This window comes from Pelophylax lessonae (genome assembly GCF_965119305.1).
Source record: "Pelophylax lessonae genome assembly, chromosome: 2".
In the NCBI taxonomy this organism is placed as follows: domain Eukaryota; kingdom Metazoa; phylum Chordata; class Amphibia; order Anura; family Ranidae; genus Pelophylax; species Pelophylax lessonae.
This window is the reverse complement of record NC_138769.1, coordinates 493,499,082-493,516,279: the sequence shown is the minus strand read 5'-3', so window position 1 is coordinate 493,516,279 and position 17,198 is coordinate 493,499,082. Positions and strand designations below refer to the sequence as shown.

Here is a 17,198-nt window from a genome sequence, read left to right as displayed (position 1 = left end):
TGGGAAATTCAGGTCTGGGATAGGACAAATACCCACATTGGGTTTTGTTACCCTGAACAAGTTTGAACAGAATCCTTTGAATCCTTCAGAGGGACCAGAAAAAAACACTCCCAGGGACAAGAAATGGTCCAGTAAAGTCTGTAAATCTGACTATCCTTGGGCAGATTTTGGTTTGCTTGAGAGAAGAAAATGAGGGTGTAAAAATGGAAACTATTTTGTATCCCATTAAAACCGCTATTGAACCTAAAGGGTCTGGGATGTCAGTGAACCAGAGGAATGCAAGCTAACTGACACCCCCTCCCACATACACACTTAAAAGTTGAGGTGCCCCTTCATTGTGGAGTAGGCTATGTGGAAGACTTGGTGGGTTTTGTGTTCCAAGTCTTTGCCAAAAGGAAGGGGTGCTATTTGGACCTTTCCTCCAGTGACATCCTTTATGAACTTATCAAATGCCACACCAAAGAGATGTCTTCCGTCTTTTACCCAGTATTTTCAGCAGACCAGGCTTTCAGCCTTAAGATTCGATGCATATGGACAGAAATGAGAGCTGTTTTTATAACCAAGAACAAGCCAAGTGTTTGTAATTGTTCCACCAAAGTTTGGTCTTGAAAGACAAGAGTTGAGTGGAATTGAGTGTTCATCACTACAGCCCAGATAGCTACAGTTTGACAAACAGAAATTGAAGTAATAACTAGTTGCAGGTCTGGACCTACAATGACTAGTTGCAGGTCTGGACCTACAAAAGTAAACAGAGTCTTTAAGAGCATCTCAAATTTTCTGTCTTCAGAATCCTTAACTGAAGGAACATTCTCTTTAGGCACTGTAAGATGTTTGTATAAAACGAAGACGAAAAGCTAATTCTTTTTCCACTGCATATACAGTGGGTACGGAAAGTATTCAGACCCCCTTAAATTTTTCACTCTTTGTTATATTGCAGCCATTTGCTAAAATCATTTAGGTTCATTCTTCTTCCTCATGAATGTACACATAGCACCCCATACTGACAGAAAAACACAGAATTGTTGACATTGTTGCAGATTTATTAAAAAAGAAAAACTGAAATATCACATGGTCCTAAGTATTCAGACCCTTTGACACTCATATATTTAACTCAGGTGCTTTCCATTTCTTCTGATCACCCTTGAGATGGTTCTACACCTTCATTTGAGTCCAGCTGTGTTTGATTACACTGATTGGACTTGATTAGGAAAGCCACACACCTGTCTATATAAGACCTTCCAGATCACAATGCATGTCAGAGCAAATGAGAATCATGAGGTCAAAGGAACTGCCTGAAGAGCTCAGAGACAGAATTGTGGCAAGGCACAGATCTGGCCAAGGTTAAAAAAAGATTTCTGCTGCACTTAAGGTTCCTAAGAGCACAGTGGCCTCCATATTCCTCAAATGGAAGATGTTTGGGACGACCAGAACCCTCCCTAGAGCTGGCCCTCCGGCCAAACTGAGCTATCGGGGAGAAGAGCCTTGGTGAGAGAGGTAAAGAAGAACCCAAATATCACTGTGGCTGAGCTCCAGAGATGCAGTCAGGAGATGGGAGAAAGTTGTAGAAAGTCAACCATCAATGCAGCCCTCCACCAGTCGGGGCTTTATGGCAGAGTGGCCCGACAGAAGCCTCTCCTCAGTGTAAGACACGTGAAAGCCCGCATGGAGTTTGCTAAAAAAACACCTGAAGGACTCCAAGATGGTGAGAAATAAGATTCTCTGGTCTGATGAGACCAAAATAGAACTTTTTGGCCTTAATTCTAAGCGGTATGTGTGGAGAAAACCAGGCACTGCTCATCACCTGTCCAATATAGTCCCAACAGTGAAGCATGGTGGTGGCAGCATCATGCTGTGGGGGTGTTTTTCAGCTGCAGGGACAGGACGACTGGTTGCAATCGAGGGAAAGATGAATGCGGCCAAGTACAGGGATATCCTGGACAAAAACCTTCTCCAGAGTGCTCTGGACCTCAGACTGGGCCGAAGGTTTACCTTCCAACAAGACAATGACCCTAAGCACACAGCTAAAATAACGAAGGAGTGGCTTCACAACAACTCCATGACTGTTCTTGAATGGTCCAGCCAGAGCCCTGACTTAAACCCAATTGAGCATCTCTGGAGAGACCTAAAAATGGCTGTCCACCAACATTTACCATCCAACCTGACAGAACTGGAGAGGAACTGCAAGGAGGAATGGCAGAGGATCCCCAAATCCAGGTGTGAAAGACTTGTTGCATCTTTCCCCAAAAGACTCCTGGCTGTATTAGATCAAAAGGGGGCTTCTACTAAATACTGAGCAAAGGGTCTGAATACTTAGGACCATGTGATATTTCAGTTTTTCTTTTTTAATAAATCTGCAACAATGTCAACAATTCTGTGTTTTTCTGTCAGTATGGGGTGCTATGTGTACATTCATGAGGAAGAAGAATGAACCTAAATGATTTTAGCAAATGGCTGCAATATAACAAAGAGTGAAAAATTTAAGGGGGTCTGAATACTTTCCGTACCCACTGTAGCTTGACAATGATGCTCTGCAAGGTGAAAACCTTTTCAGGAGAAACCCAATCATAAGTTGCCCATTTTATTTGTTCATGAATGGGAAATGTATTTTTAAATTATGCAAGTCTCTAGTACCCAAAGGGGCACAGTGAGCTTGAGGAGAATCAAGTGTGGCTATATTAAGGCTTTTGAATACAGCAGAAGTGAGCAATGGCTAGGATATTGCATGAAGCCATAGCAGGTGTATGGAAATTTGGGGCTGTGAAATCCTCTAAGGCCTCATCTAACAATGATTCCAGATTTTCTTTGAAGTTTTCAATGTCCATCTCTTCTAATGGAATGCTGCAGTGCAAAGGATGCAACATCACTCTAAGTAGTCTGAATGCTTTTGCAATCCATCATTAGTGCGAATGTTTGCCTGAGATTTTGCTGTGATTCCCTTGCAGTGGGTTACCGCTACTGTTATCAGTGAGGGTTTTCCCCTGTGGGGTACTCACAGAGTAGGATGTGGAAACAAGGTAAGCTTGTCCATTGGAGGGTGCACAGGAACCTAGGTGTCGACTGTTCTATAGAGAAGCCCTAATGTAAAAATGCAGGAGGAAGGGCCAGGGTAACTTATAAGGGCTTTAGGTGGAAATGGTGGTAACAGTGCAGTGGGGAGCAACCATAGGTTCTGGGAACCATAGGCATGGCCCTGGACCTGTAGAGTACCCTATGGATAACTACATGCTTTGCACTAAGTGCCGAGGTGAGCACCCAAGCAGGATCCAGTGCCTGAAGCAATATTACAGGCGGTCCCAACAGCATGGAGTCTGGGTATAGTTCCTAAGGTATTAGTGAGTTCGCACCAATTCTGATTAAAATGTTTCTATTGTTACAGTTGAAGGCAGTGAAGAGTTGAATTCAAAGTAAATAGGGACTAGTTAAAGCAAAACTTCATCCCTTAAAAGGGAAGTTCCACTTTTCTGCCTCCTCCGCTTTTTCGCTTCGACTTTTGTACACACTTTTTTTTTGGGGGGGGGGGCAGGTACCTGGTTTTGAGAGGTACCCATTTCTATCCTCAAGGATCACCTAGGCAATCCGAGTGGAAGTTCAGATCCCACCCCTGCCCGCAGCCACACGTCCCAGGAGGCTGCAGGACTATTCACAGGGCACAGGTGGGTGTGTCCAAAATATTTGCCATTGCCCAATCACCTAAAGGCTGCAGTCTATAACCCAGAGTCTATGCATATCGAGCCTGTGTCCTGTACTGTACAATTAAGACAAACAATTAAGAAAAAGAAAGAGTTAGAATGTCTGATAATGTTTTTATTGCCATCTAAGCTTTCCTGTCTCTGTGACCACCGGACCCATCATTTCTTGCATTAGTGTCACAGGGACAGGAAGTGATGGAAAATATCCCCAATGGGGTCAGATACAGTAATAGAAAACTACTTTTAATCAGCTGTACAGTAGCATTCAGACTGGGACATGTAGGGACAACACTCTGAGCTAATAAGGTGTGCTGCAAGCACAACAGCAGACAAGGAGCATGACCATAAGCTGGGACAGGGAGGAAACCTAGCTATACTGTTTAACAGCAGGAAATAACTATAACAATTTTAATACTCATAGAAAATCCTTTTTTCGCAGTTGACAGGAAGTCTTAAACATTCAGGTCATACTGCAGTTGACAAGAAGATTGAACATTGCCAAACAAAACACTGTAGGCAAGCCCAGGATAACCAATCCCACTAACAAAAACAGTAGTAAAGTAGTAATGAGAGTATGATAATATACATAGAGGGGAGGGACCTGTGTTCCTAAATGGACTCCAAATAAAGGATTTTATGGTCACTACAAAAAATCCTATTTTATTTCCCATTCATTGAGGGACATAGAAAGCCCTAAACTGTTGGGGTGTATAACAGCAGTCCAACTGATGGGTGGGTAATGGAGCAAACAACCCCTAACAGATCCAAGGAAAAATAGACAACTGGAGACTGCCTGCAGTTCAAAAAGCCAATTGAAGGATCTTATGCCCAAAGTTGAAATCAGATAAGGCTACCACGTCCACCTAGCAGAACTTAGGGAATGTGTGAGTAGAACACCAGAAAACTTTGCAAATTTGTGAAAAACAGTTCATCTAGAAATTATTCACAGCGCTTCACTTTTTCCTTATTTTGTTATGTTACAGTCTTATTCCAAAAGGGATTAAATGCATTATTGTCCTCAAAATTCTACAAACAATACCCCATAATGACAATGCGATAGAAGTTGGTTTGAAATCTTTTCAAGTTTATTAAAAAAAAAAAAGAAAATGTACATAAGTATGCATAGCCTTTGCTCAAAACTTTGTTGTAGCAAATTTGGAACCAATTACAGCCTCGAGTCTTTTTGAGTATGATGCTACAAGGTTGGCGCACCTATTTTTGGGGAGTTTCACCCATTCTTCTTTGCAGGACCTCTCAAGCTCCACCAGGTTGGATGGGGAGCGTCGATGCACAGCCATTTTCAGATCTCTCCAGGGATGTTTTTATTATTATTATTATTATACAGGATTTATATAGCGCCAACAGTTTGCGCAGCGCTTAACAAAATGAAGGCAGACATTACAGTTACTATACAATTTGGAACAAAAGGAATCAGAGAGCCCTGCTCATTAGAGCTTACAATCTAAAAGGGAGGGTCAATTGCTACAAAAGGCAATAGCTGTGGGGGATGAGCTGATGGAGCAAGTGAAACAGTGTTATTAGTTAGTAGCCGGGTAGGCTTCTTTAACCACTTGCCGCCCGCCCGCCGTCAAATGACGGCGCGGCCATTGTTCTGGGACACACCCTGTCACCGGCAGGGGGGAAACAGCCAATGGGCATGGCTGTTTCCCACGTGATCGGCTGTGTTCCAATGACACAGCCGATCACAATCGCAAAGCCCGGAAGATGACCGCGCATGCGCGATCGGGAGCGCGGTCATGTCGGTGGCTCTGTGTTCCCTAGGAACACAGCTAGTCACCGGCAGTAGTAAACAGTCACTAGGTGATCGGCTGTGAATCCATTCACAGCCGATCACAAAATGTAAACACAGAGCAGTAACTCACTGTTACTAGCTCTTCTCCCCTCACATAGTTTCCAGTATGAGGGGAGCAGAGCTAGAAACAGTGAGTTACTGCTCTGTACACCTGTCAAAGTAAAATCACACAAATAAAAGGTCCCCACACAGTCCTCAGCCCCCCCCCCCCCAATTGCACCTGTCACCCAACAGTCACCTCATCAGTGCCCAGAAATTGACACCCATAAGGCTACGTTCACATGTGAGCGTAGCGATCGCGGGCAGAATCACTGCGATTCTGCCCGCGATCCGGAAATCATTGCAAATTGCGGGACGCCTGTGCGTTGCCCGTGATTTGCAATAGCACCCCAAACGCTGTGCGATGTTGCCGCGATTTCCACCTGCCGAATCGCGGTAACATCGCGCAAACAACGCATGACGCCCAAAAAAGGTACAAGAGTGTTTGGGGTGCTATTGCAAATCACAGGCGTCCCGCCATTTGCAATGATTTCTGGATCGCGGGCAGAATCGCAGTGATTCTGCCCGCGATCGCTACGCTGACATGTGAACATAGCCTAAAGTGCACCTGTCACCAGAGACTGCCATCAGTACCGCCGTGCACCATCTCCTGTCACCTGTCACCCATCGGTGACCATCGCCCGTCACCTGTCACCCCATCAATCACCGTCACCTGTCACCCCATCAATCATCGTCACTTGTCACCCCATCAGTGATCGTCACTTGTCACCCCATCAGTGATCGTCACTTGTCACCCCATCAGTGATCGTCACTTGTCACCCCATCAATCATCGTCACTTGTCACCTCATCAATCATCGTCATCTGTCACCTCAACAGTCATCGTCACCTGTCACCCCATCAGTCATCGTCACCTGTCACCCCATCAGTCATCGTCACCTGTCACCCCATCAGTCATCGTCACCTGTCACCCCATCAGTCATCGTCGCCTGTCACCCCATCAGTCATCGTCGCCTGTCTCCCCATCAGTCATCGTCACCTGTCACCCCATCAGTCAGCGTCTCCTGTCACCCAATCAGTCATCGTCACCTGTCACCCAATCAGTCATCATCACCTGTTTGCCATATACATGCAACCACTTACCGACCGCCTAACGACTATATGCGTCGGCCATTCGCCGCGGAATTACCCTTACATGCAGGGGAAGTGGTGCCCCCCCTCCCGCCGCGTCCCAGACGTTTTCCCAGCCCTCAAGATGGCCCTCACTCGACTCTATGGTCTTGGAGGACCGGAGCTACGTCAAAAGTCGTTGCCTAGCAACCGGTTTAAAGGGACGCTTTTTTTTTCCTTTTTCAACAATTTTTTTTTTTTCTTTTTTAGTGTAGTTGTGAGGTGTGAGGTCTTTTTGACCCCAGATCTCACAATAAAGAGGACCTGTCATGCCTATTTCTATTACAAGGGATGTTTACATTCCTTGTATTAGGAATAAAAATGATCAAAACATATTTTTTTTTAAACTGTGTAAAAATAAAAAAATAATAAATAAAATAAATAGGAAAAAAAAAAAATTAAAGCGCCCTGTCCCAGTTAGCTCGCGCGCAGAAGCAAACGCATACGCAAGTCCCGCCCACATATGTAAATGGTGTTTAAACCATGTGAGGTATCTCTGCGATCGTTAGAGCGAGAGCAATAATTTGAGCCATAGAACTCCTCTGTAACTCTAAGCTGGTAACCTGCAGAAATTTTTAAAATGTTGCCTATGGGGATTTTTAAGTACCAATGTATGGCGCCATTCTGTGAGCATGCGCAATTTTGAAGCATGACATGTTGGGTATCTAATTACTCGGCGTAACATTATCTTTCACATTATGGGAAAAAATTGTGCTACATTTACTGTTTTTTTATTTTTTAGTTAAAAAAAGTGAATTTTTTTCAAAAAAAATTGCATTTGGAAGACTGCTGCGCAAATATGGTGTGATAAAAAATATTGCAACGATCTCCATTTTATTCTCTAGGGTCTCTGCTAAAAAAAAATATATAATGTTTGGGGGTTCTAAGTAGTTTTCTAGCAAAAAAAATGATTTTAGCTTGTAAACACCAAGTGTCAAAAATAGGCCCAGTCTTAAAGTGGATAAATGGACAACTTTGTGAAAAGTGCTACTTGGATGTTAGGCCTCTGTATGTGGCTAGGCTGTGTAAAAAGTGTTACACATGTGGTATCACCATACTCAGGAGGAATAGCAGAATGTATTTTGGGGTGCAATTTTTGCTATGTACATGCTATGTGTTAGAAATATTGCATAAATGGACAGCTTTGTGTAAAAAAAAAATGCGTTTTCTCTATTTCTTTCCACATTTTCCAAAAACTTGTGGAAAAAAATGACATAGTCAAAAGACTCATTATGCCTCAAAAATTATACGTTGGGCTGTTTGCTTTCCAAAATGGAGTCATTTTATGGGGGTTTCCATTGTCCTGGTGCTCCAGGGCCTTCAAAAGTGCGATAGGTTGTCAAGAAATTATATGTGTAATTTGTGCTCCTAGAATGCCAGACGGTGCTACTTGGATGTTAGGCCTCTGTATGTGGCCAGGCTGTGAAAAACTCTCACAAATGTGGTATCGCCATACTCAGGAGGAGTAATAGAATGTGTTTTGGGGTGTAGTTGCAAGTATACATATGCTGTGTGAGAGAAATAACCTGTTAATACGTCAATTTGTAAAAAAAAAAAAAAAAATCTTCATTTTGCAAAGAGTGGTGGGAAAAAATTACAACTTCAAAAAACTCACTATGCCCCTTATTAAATACCTTGGAATGTCTACTTTCCAAAAAAAGGGGTCATTTGGGGGGTATTTGTACTTTCCTGACTTTTTAGTGTCTCAAGAAATGAGATAGGCCTTCAGTACATCAGGTGTGATCAAGTGTGATACATTTTCAATGATTAGCACCATAACTTGTGGACTCTATAACTTTCACAAAGACCAAATAAATGGATTTTTGTAAGATCTTACCGTAAAATCCTTTTCTCTTAAGCTCATTGACAGACGTAGTCCTCGTTGATTCAACACACTTGGGTTATGCTGCCCTCTACAGGAGTAGGACTAGACAGGAAAGAAAACACTCTGGCCACACCTTAGGGGCAGTCCCAGAGGGTATATCCTCTCTCTCTCTGCTACAGCAAATCAGTTATGTCACAAAGCAGTGTTTAGAGAATTTAACCCAACCCAACTCAAAATAGAGGGGCGGGTACTACGTCTGTCAATGAGCTTAAGAGAAAAGGATTTTACGGTAAGATCTTACAAAAATCCATTTTTCTCTGTCGCTCATTGACAGACGTAGTCCTCGTTGATTCAACACACTCGGGACGTCTCAAAGCAGTACCACAAATGAGGGGTGGGAAAATGGAAATTAAATCCAATCTAGAAGGCCCAACCGGTGCCAACTAGAAGTCTTCAATGCTCATCAAAGATGAGACTCAACAGAAAATTCCAACAGAAAAAAACCCTCGAGGTAGACCACCGGTCTCCTCAAATTGCGGCCTGCAAAACCTTGCGGCCAAATGAGGCATCCGCTGATGCCATCACATCAATCTTATAAAATTTTGTAAAGGTATGTACCGACGACCAGGTGGCCGCCTTACATACCTGGACCACTGACGCCTGATGGCGGAAGGCCCAGGAAGTACTGAGCGCTCGAGTGGAGTGCGCCCTAACAGGGAACGGAGGACTCCGACCCTTAATAGAATAAGCCTGTACCACCGTCTGTCTAATCCATTTGGAGATAGTCACGGCAGATGCAGGCAACCCCTTTCTGGGGCCATCCATGATCACAAAAAGTGAATCCGTCTTACGGAACGATTCCGTAGCTTTCAGGTATACCCTGATTGCCCGAACCACATCCAAGGAATGCAACGCATGTTCCCGATGATGATTGGGCTGAGGACACAAGGAAGGTAGTACAATATCTTCATTCAGATGAAAGTCTGAAACCACCTTTGGAAGAAAGGATGGCTTAGGATGAAGAACTACCTTATCCCTATGAATCACTAAGTATGGGGACTGGCATGACAATGCAGCCAGTTCTGACACCCTGCGTGCAGAAGTGATAGCCACTAAGAAGGCTACCTTCTGGGATAAAGTCAGCAAGGGAATCTCCCTGATGTTTTCAAAGGGAGGTTTCTGCAGAACCGACAAAACCAAATTAAGATCCCAAGGCGGTAAGGGCGCGCGGACTGGTGGAGCCAGGTGCCGCACCCCCTGGATGAAATTCCGCACCAAGGATTTTGTAGCCAAAGGCTTCTGAAAGAAGATTGCTAATGCTGAAACCTGACCCTTGATGGTGCTCAAGGCTAGTTTCTGCTCAACCCCCTTTTGCAGAAAGGCCAATATTCGGGTCACCGAATAGGTACGTGGAGGAATTCCTAACGATTCGCACCACGCGATATAAGTCTTCCATGTGCGATAATAGACCTTGCTGGAAGTCGCTTTCCTTGCCTTAATTAGAGTAGGAATAACTGAAGCTGACAAACCTCTGTCCTTCAGTACCTGGGTCTCAATGGCCAGGCCATTAAAACCAGCGACTGTAAAGCACGATGGAAGATCGGTCCTTGAGACCACAGACCCTCTCTGAGAAGAAGTTCCCAAGGAACGTCCGCGACTAGCATGTCCAAGTCGGCCAGACCGGCTTGAAGAGGCCATCCTAGAATTTCCAGGACAACTGGCGCTGACTGGATCCGAACCAGGCTGCCCTAGAGCTATCTGGCCCCGGCCATCCAACAAAGTCTGATCGTTCTCTGTTCCCACACATTTATCAGACACCTGATTCCTATCAGGAGTGGTGATTTCTCCTGGTTGAACCACAGGGACCGAAGTCACCCGGCTAGAGGCTCCTCGGTCTGTCTGTTCAACCGGATCCGATTCTTGTGGGGAACTGAGGCTAATCTTTGGAAAAGGTAAAGAAAATGATCTGTTCAGGGAACGGTAACTACCGCTCCCTGTAGTACTTATATGTTGGAAGGGAAGAGTCGCATCGGTAGCAGTGGTCGATGCTCGATCTAATGCCCTGAATACCGGTGAAGACGTCCCCCCACCCTCAAGCCGGGTGGGGGCGCACCTTCAGGCTGTGTAATCCTTTGCTTCAGGTTTGGCTGAGTCGGTCTTTTGTCTGTCCGACCAGCCCTTCTTGAACCCTCCTGGAGGAGTCTTGCCCTTCCCGCTTGCTCCAGCTGAGCGAACGAACCCTTTATGGGCAGTAAAGAAAGGTCCCCGCTTGTTACGAGGTCCTTTAGCAGCCTGTGGCAAAAAAGTGCTTTTGCCCCCAGTGGCATCCTTAATGATCTCATCTAGGGTGGCCCCAAATAGGCGATTCCCCTGAAAGGGGAGATTCGTCAAGGTCTTTTTGGAACCTAGGTCCGCTGACCAGCATTTTAACCACAGCACACGTCTGAGGATTACCGCTGACATAGATGCATGCCCTAATAGGGGGGTAGCATCCAGGGCTGCGTCACAGATAAACTGTAGTCCTTGTATAATCTGTTCCATCAAATCAGATGTCACCTGGGGGATATCTTTCCCCTTCAGGTCCTGGCGCACCAATCTCGCCCATTCCGTTAATGTCTGAGACACTAAACCAATGACAATTACTTGTCTAAAGGCTGACCCTATCCACCGGATCCTTAAAGGAAGAAGCGTCCTCCACCGGAATAACCGTGGCTTTATTCAGTCTGGAAATAGGTGGATCCACCACTGGTGGTACCGTCCATTTATTAATGAGGGATTCCTCAAACGGATAGCGTCTAGCAATGCGCTTGGAAATAGTAAAGGTACACTTAGAATGCTTCCATTCTTCTTTAATTTTATTACCAAAACACTTGGGTACAGGAAAAACCTTCACCGTTTTGGTGGGTTTGTTAGTACCAAAGGGAATCTCTGTTTCAGTTGCCTCTGCCGGTAAAACCTCAAGTCTTAAGGTTTCCCGCACCGCCACAACTAGTGCGTCCACCAATGCTTCTTCCTGAATTATGGCGGAAGCATGAACGTCCTCCTCACTGTCTGAGGGAACTTTACCTGAGACAACAGCCCCTGCAGAGGGACCTGCAGCTGCAATGACCATCTCAGAATCTGAATCTGAAGTATCAGATGAAATAGGGGTAGGCGGGGGTCGCTTTCTTGACCCCTGTTCCTGACAGGCCGTCTCCACCCGAGCCACCAAAGACTCCAAAACTGCTGTAAATGCATCCATACTCTGTGCACCGGCGGGTCCCGCGGCCCCCTCGAGGGAAACAGGTGGGGGTACTTGTGTGGCAGGGTCCATGATAATTCCAGATGCTACCCGGAAAAAATCAATTTGCCAAAAAAAAATAAAACCACTTTTTTCTTTTTTTTTTTTTTTTTTCAGACCCCCAGCGCCACAAAGCCCCTCAGTGTACCTGCTTAGGGACCCCTATAGAGCGAGAGAGAGAGATAGACCCCAGGGCTCACCACTTGATGCTCAGAGTTTCAACTGCAACTTGTTTCAGCATTGTCTAGAACAGACAGGAAGTCTTTTGGCTGGCTTCCCGGGAAGAAAGGAGGCGGCTCCGCCCCTCTGCACGCCTTCCGGCGCCTCCCCTAGCTCCACGAGGTGTTTGAGTCACCTCAAACATGGCCGCCCCCATGCTGGAGACACGAGGCTACGCCAAAATGGCGGCCTCGTGCGATCTACCAGACAATGGCGGCGGCCTGCACAGAATAGCGGCATGTCTGCAGAAGGATCTCGGCCTCACAACCCTTCACCCTCATGGTGGTCAGCGTGGTCGGCGGTACCGGACCCTGGCGGGCCGTATGCGGTCCGTGGCCGTTGGGAGGCATCTGCTTAGCTGGAGGAATGATCTGGAATGCAGTATACATATATAGACATCGCCCTGTGGCTTCTGACAGGTAGGATACTTTATACTATCACAGTAAAGTTCTAGTACTGCCACTGACTTCATCATTTTAACATCTTTGCAATTAGATTGTCAGCTCCCAAACCAAGCCTCCTGGCTTTTTGTTCACAAAAATCACACTCAAACAGGGGGATCTGTGACATGTTATAGGATAGAGGGAAGACCCATCCTTACCATTACAGCAAGGGGCCCGCGTTCACCACAAGACCCGTCAGGGGGAAAGGGGGAACATACTACTCACCATACCGGAACCAGGCGGGCGCCAACTCCTGACAGTACCCCTCTCCACCGAGGAGGGAGGGCTGTCGACCAGTACGAACGCCGTGACTCATGGTCTTAGGCGTTTCGGCGAGACGTTTAACTCGCAGGGTCAGTCCCCGTCCAGTGGGACTATGTCGCGGCCGACCCAGCGCGGAGCTATGGCCTGCACGCGCTCGTAGGCTGAACTGGGGTGACCACTGGATCTCAACATCCAGCCCGTCACCCAGTTCAGCTTTCTTGCTTGAAGATCTCACAGGAACACTGGAGAAAAAAGCTGTCTAAAAAATCTTTTCTAAGAAAAAAATCCTGCCAGGACCGAAGATCCCAGCAAGGTATCTAGGTCCTTACTCCTAACTAGACAGAAAAAAACTGATTTGCTGTAGCAGAGAGAGAGAGAGGATATACCCTCTGGGACTGCCCCTAAGGTGTGGCCAGAGTGTTTTCTTTCCTGTCTAGTCCTACTCCTGTAGAGGGCAGCATAACCCGAGTGTGTTGAATCAATGAGGACTACGTCTGTCAATGAGCGACAGAGAAAATATATACTTATTTGGGTTATTTTTACCAAAGATAAGTAGCAGTATAAATTTTGGCCAAAATTTGTGAAGAAAAATTACTCATTTGCTAAATTTTATGACAGAAACAAAGAAAAATGCATTGCATGACTGAGTAATTGTCATTACATTATTGAGAGCGCTGAAAGCTGAAAATCAGTCTGGGCAGGAAGGGGGTGAAAGTGCACTGTAGGCAAGTGGTTAAAGAGAAGAGTTTTCAGGGATCGTCTGAAGATGGATAGATTAGGGGACAGTCGGACATATTGGGATAGAGAGTTACAAAGAATGGGAGAAGCTCTGGAGAAATCCTGGAGGCGAGCATGGGAAGAGGCGACAAGGGAGCTAGAGAGCAGGAGGTCTTGGGAGGACTGAAGAGAGTGGCTTGGTTGATATTTTGAGATCAGGCTAGTGATGTAGCTGGGGGCAGAGTTGTGGATGGCTTTGTAAACTATTGTTAGCACAGTGAATTTTATTCGTTGGGTGAGTGGAAGCCAGTGAAGGGATTGGCAGAGATGGGTGGAGGACACTGAACGGTTGGTAAGGTGGATAAGTCTTGCAGCAGCATTCATTATGGATTGAAGGGGGGATAATCTATGTAAGGGTAATCCAATAAGGAGGGAGTTGCAATAGTCGAGGCGAGAGATAATCAGGGCGTGAATTAAAAGCTTGGTGGTGTCATTGGTTAAAAAGGGCCATATTCTAGCGATGTTGCGGAGGTTAAGGCGGCATGATTTGGACAAGGATTGGATGTGAGCCTGAAAGGACAGTGCAGAGTCCAGGGTTACCCCTAGCACCCTGGCATGTGTGGAAGGACTGATAGTTGTTCCATTGATCTTGACAGAGAATTCCGGGGAAGGGGCACGTGGAGGAGGAAATATGAGCTAATTTTTAGATAGATTCAGTTTGAGGAAGTGGTGAGACATCTAGGCTGATATGTCTGTTAGTAGATCAGTGATGCGGGAGGAGACTGATGGGGTGAGCTGAGGGGTAGAGAGGTAGATTTGGGTGTCATCAGCATAGAAATGGTAGTGAAAGCCATGGGAGGCTATTAGCTGACCCAGGGAGGAGGTATAGATTGAGAATAGTAGCGGTCCAAGGACAGAACCTTGAGGGGACCCCATCTGTAAGAGGAGTTGCAGGGGAGTAAGTGGAATTGTAAGTGACACTGAAGGTGCGGTGAGATAGGTAAGATTCGAACCAATGGAGAGCACAGCCATGGAGACTGAGCAAACTGAGTTTTTTGAGAAGGAGGGGGTGGTCAACAGTATCAAAGGCAGCAGAGAGGTCCAAAAGTAAGAGTATTGAGTAGTGACCATTGGTTTTAGCTGTTAAGTCATTTGTAAGTTTTAGGAGAGAAGTTTCTGTGGAGTGTTGCCGGCAAAATCCAGACTGAAGGGGATCAAGGAGGTTATTCTCAATGAGGTGCTTGCTCAGGCGGTTGTAGACTAAACGTTCAAGGAGTTTGGAAGCAAAAGGGAGTAAGGAGATGGGTCTTACGTTATTAAGATTGGTGGGGTCTAGTGAGGCTTTCTTTGGTATGGGAGTTACTAGCGCATGTTTTAGAGAGCTGGGGAAGATGCCAGTGGAGAGGGAGAGGTTGAAGATATGAGTTAAAGAGTGTAGGATAGAGTGACCGTTCAATCAGGTTCAAGTCTGGGCTCTAGGTGGGCCACTCAAGGACATTCACAGAGATGTCCCTTAGCCACTCCTTTGTTATCTTGACTGTGTACTTAGGGTTGTTGTCCTGTTGGAAGATGAACCTTTGCCCAAGTCTGGGGTCCAGAGCACTCTGAAGCAGGATTTCATCAAGGATGTGTCTGTACATTGCTGCATTTATCTTTCCCTAATCCTGACTAGTCTACCTGTTCCTGCTGCTGGAAATCATCCCCACAGCATGATGCTGCCACCACCATGCTTTACTGTAGGAATTGTATTGGCTAGGTGATGAGCAGTGCCTGGTTTCCTCCAGACATGACACTTGCTATTCAGGCCAAAGTGTTCAATCTTTGATTCATTAGACCAGAGAATTGTGTTTCTCGTACTCGGAGAGTCCTTCAGGTGCCTTTTGGCAAACTCCAGGCAGGCTGTCATGTGCCTTTTACGGAGGAGTGGCTTCCGTCTGGCAACTCTACCATACAGGCCTGATTTGTGGAGTGCTCCAGAGATGGTTGTTCTTCTGGAAGGTTGTCCCCTCTTCACAGAGAAACGCTGGTGTTCTATCATATCAGAGTGACCATGGGGTTCTTGTTAACCTCCCTGACTAAGGCCCTTCTCCCCTGATCCCTCAGTTTGGCCGGGCAGCCTGCTCTAGAAAGAGTCCTTGTGGTTCCAAACTACTTCTATTTACGAATGATGGAGGCAACTCTGCTCATTGGGACCTTCAATGCTGCAGAAAAGTTTCTGTACCCTTCCCTAAATCTGTACCTCGATACAATCCTGTCTCGGAGGTCTACAGACAATTACTTGGACTTCATGGCTTGGTTTGTGCTCTGCTAACTGTGGGACCTTATATAGACAGGTGAGTGTCTTTCCAAATCATGTCCAATCAAATAAATTTACCACAGGTGGCCTCCAATCAAGATGTAGAAACATCCCAAGGATGATCAGTGGAAACAGGATGCACCTGAACTCAATTTGGAGTGCCATGGCAAAGGTTGTGAATACCTATGTACACTTGATTTTCTTTTTTTTTTTTGTTTTAATGATTTTGTAAAGATTTCAAACAACTTTCATGTTGTCATTATGGGGTATTGTTTGTAGACTTTCGAGGAAAATGATGAATTTAAGCCAATTTGGAATAAGGTTGTAACATAACAAAACATGGAAAACTTGAAGTGCTGTGAATACTTTTCGAATGCACTGCAGTTGCTTGACACTGAAAAGTCCAGAATGCACTGGCAGATCAGGCAGAGTGCACCTTGAGGGGAAAGGGTGGAACCCAATCCATGAAACCGTAAGCTTGAGTGATGGCCTGTCTGAGCCACATACAGATGGTGAAATACAAAGCCAGAACAGCAATGTAAAGAATATTGACTGAAGAAGAAAATCCCACTAAAAAGTTGCTAGCAAAAAAATTAGTTAGTCTAAAAGTGGTTGTAACCCAAAAAAAAAAAAAAAAAAAATATGATCCTGATCCTTTAAAGCAAGATACACAGCATAGTGCTCGTGCTTTGTCATTAGTCCCTCTCTAGGTTATAAAAAAAAAAACCTGGTTGATCCTGCCCGTTTCTGTGTCCTCCTATGTAAACTAAACATGGTAATCATGGCTGCTGATCCATGATACCATGGTCAGTTTACGTGACTCTGTCATCCAGCTTTCTCTACTCTATCCCCCTCCTGCCTCTCAGCTCAGGAGTCTGTGTGTGATTTATCTCCTTCCTGCCCCTCCCGCAGCTATAGCTGTAAAATTACTACTGAGAAATCCTGCAATCCCCTCTCTTACAGGAAGATATAATGTGCAGTATGTGTTTTTTTTTTTTTTTTTTAATTATTCCACAAAATACCTTATTTACAGTGCCGCTAGGCGCTCATGTGACTTCCCATCCGCTCTCCTCCCTGCTGACGTCAGCAGGGAATCCTAGCCCCTCCTGCTGTAGCGCTCAGATCGGGGAAGGAGAGTGGTGGGAAGTCATGTGAGCGCCCAACGACGTTGTAAAAGAAGATATTTTGCAGAATAATTAAAAAGAACACACAGATACTACAAATTATATTTTCCTATAAGAGAGAGGATTACAGGATTTCTCAGTAGTAATTTTACAGCTATAGCGGGGGGAGGGGAAGGGCACGGAGGAGATGGATCACACACAGACTCTGAAGCTGAAAGGCAAGGAGGGAGATAGAGAGGGGGGGGGGAGGAGAGACAGCTGGATGATGAGACTTTACAACCGCTTTAACACAACAGAGCTATAGAGATGAAGTGCATCTAAAAAACTGAGGCATGCTGATAATGGGAGGGGTTGTCCTGG

The 17,198-nt window shown here is 45.5% G+C and overlaps 1 protein-coding gene across 1 annotated transcript in view; it reads right to left on the bottom strand.

The window, feature by feature from the left end:
* The window catches only part of ABCC4 (ATP binding cassette subfamily C member 4 (PEL blood group)), a gene marked incomplete at its 5' end in the record, with an annotated part of 504,496 nt that overhangs the window by 242,959 nt on the left and 244,339 nt on the right, over positions 1-17,198 (bottom strand). The window lies entirely within an intron of this gene.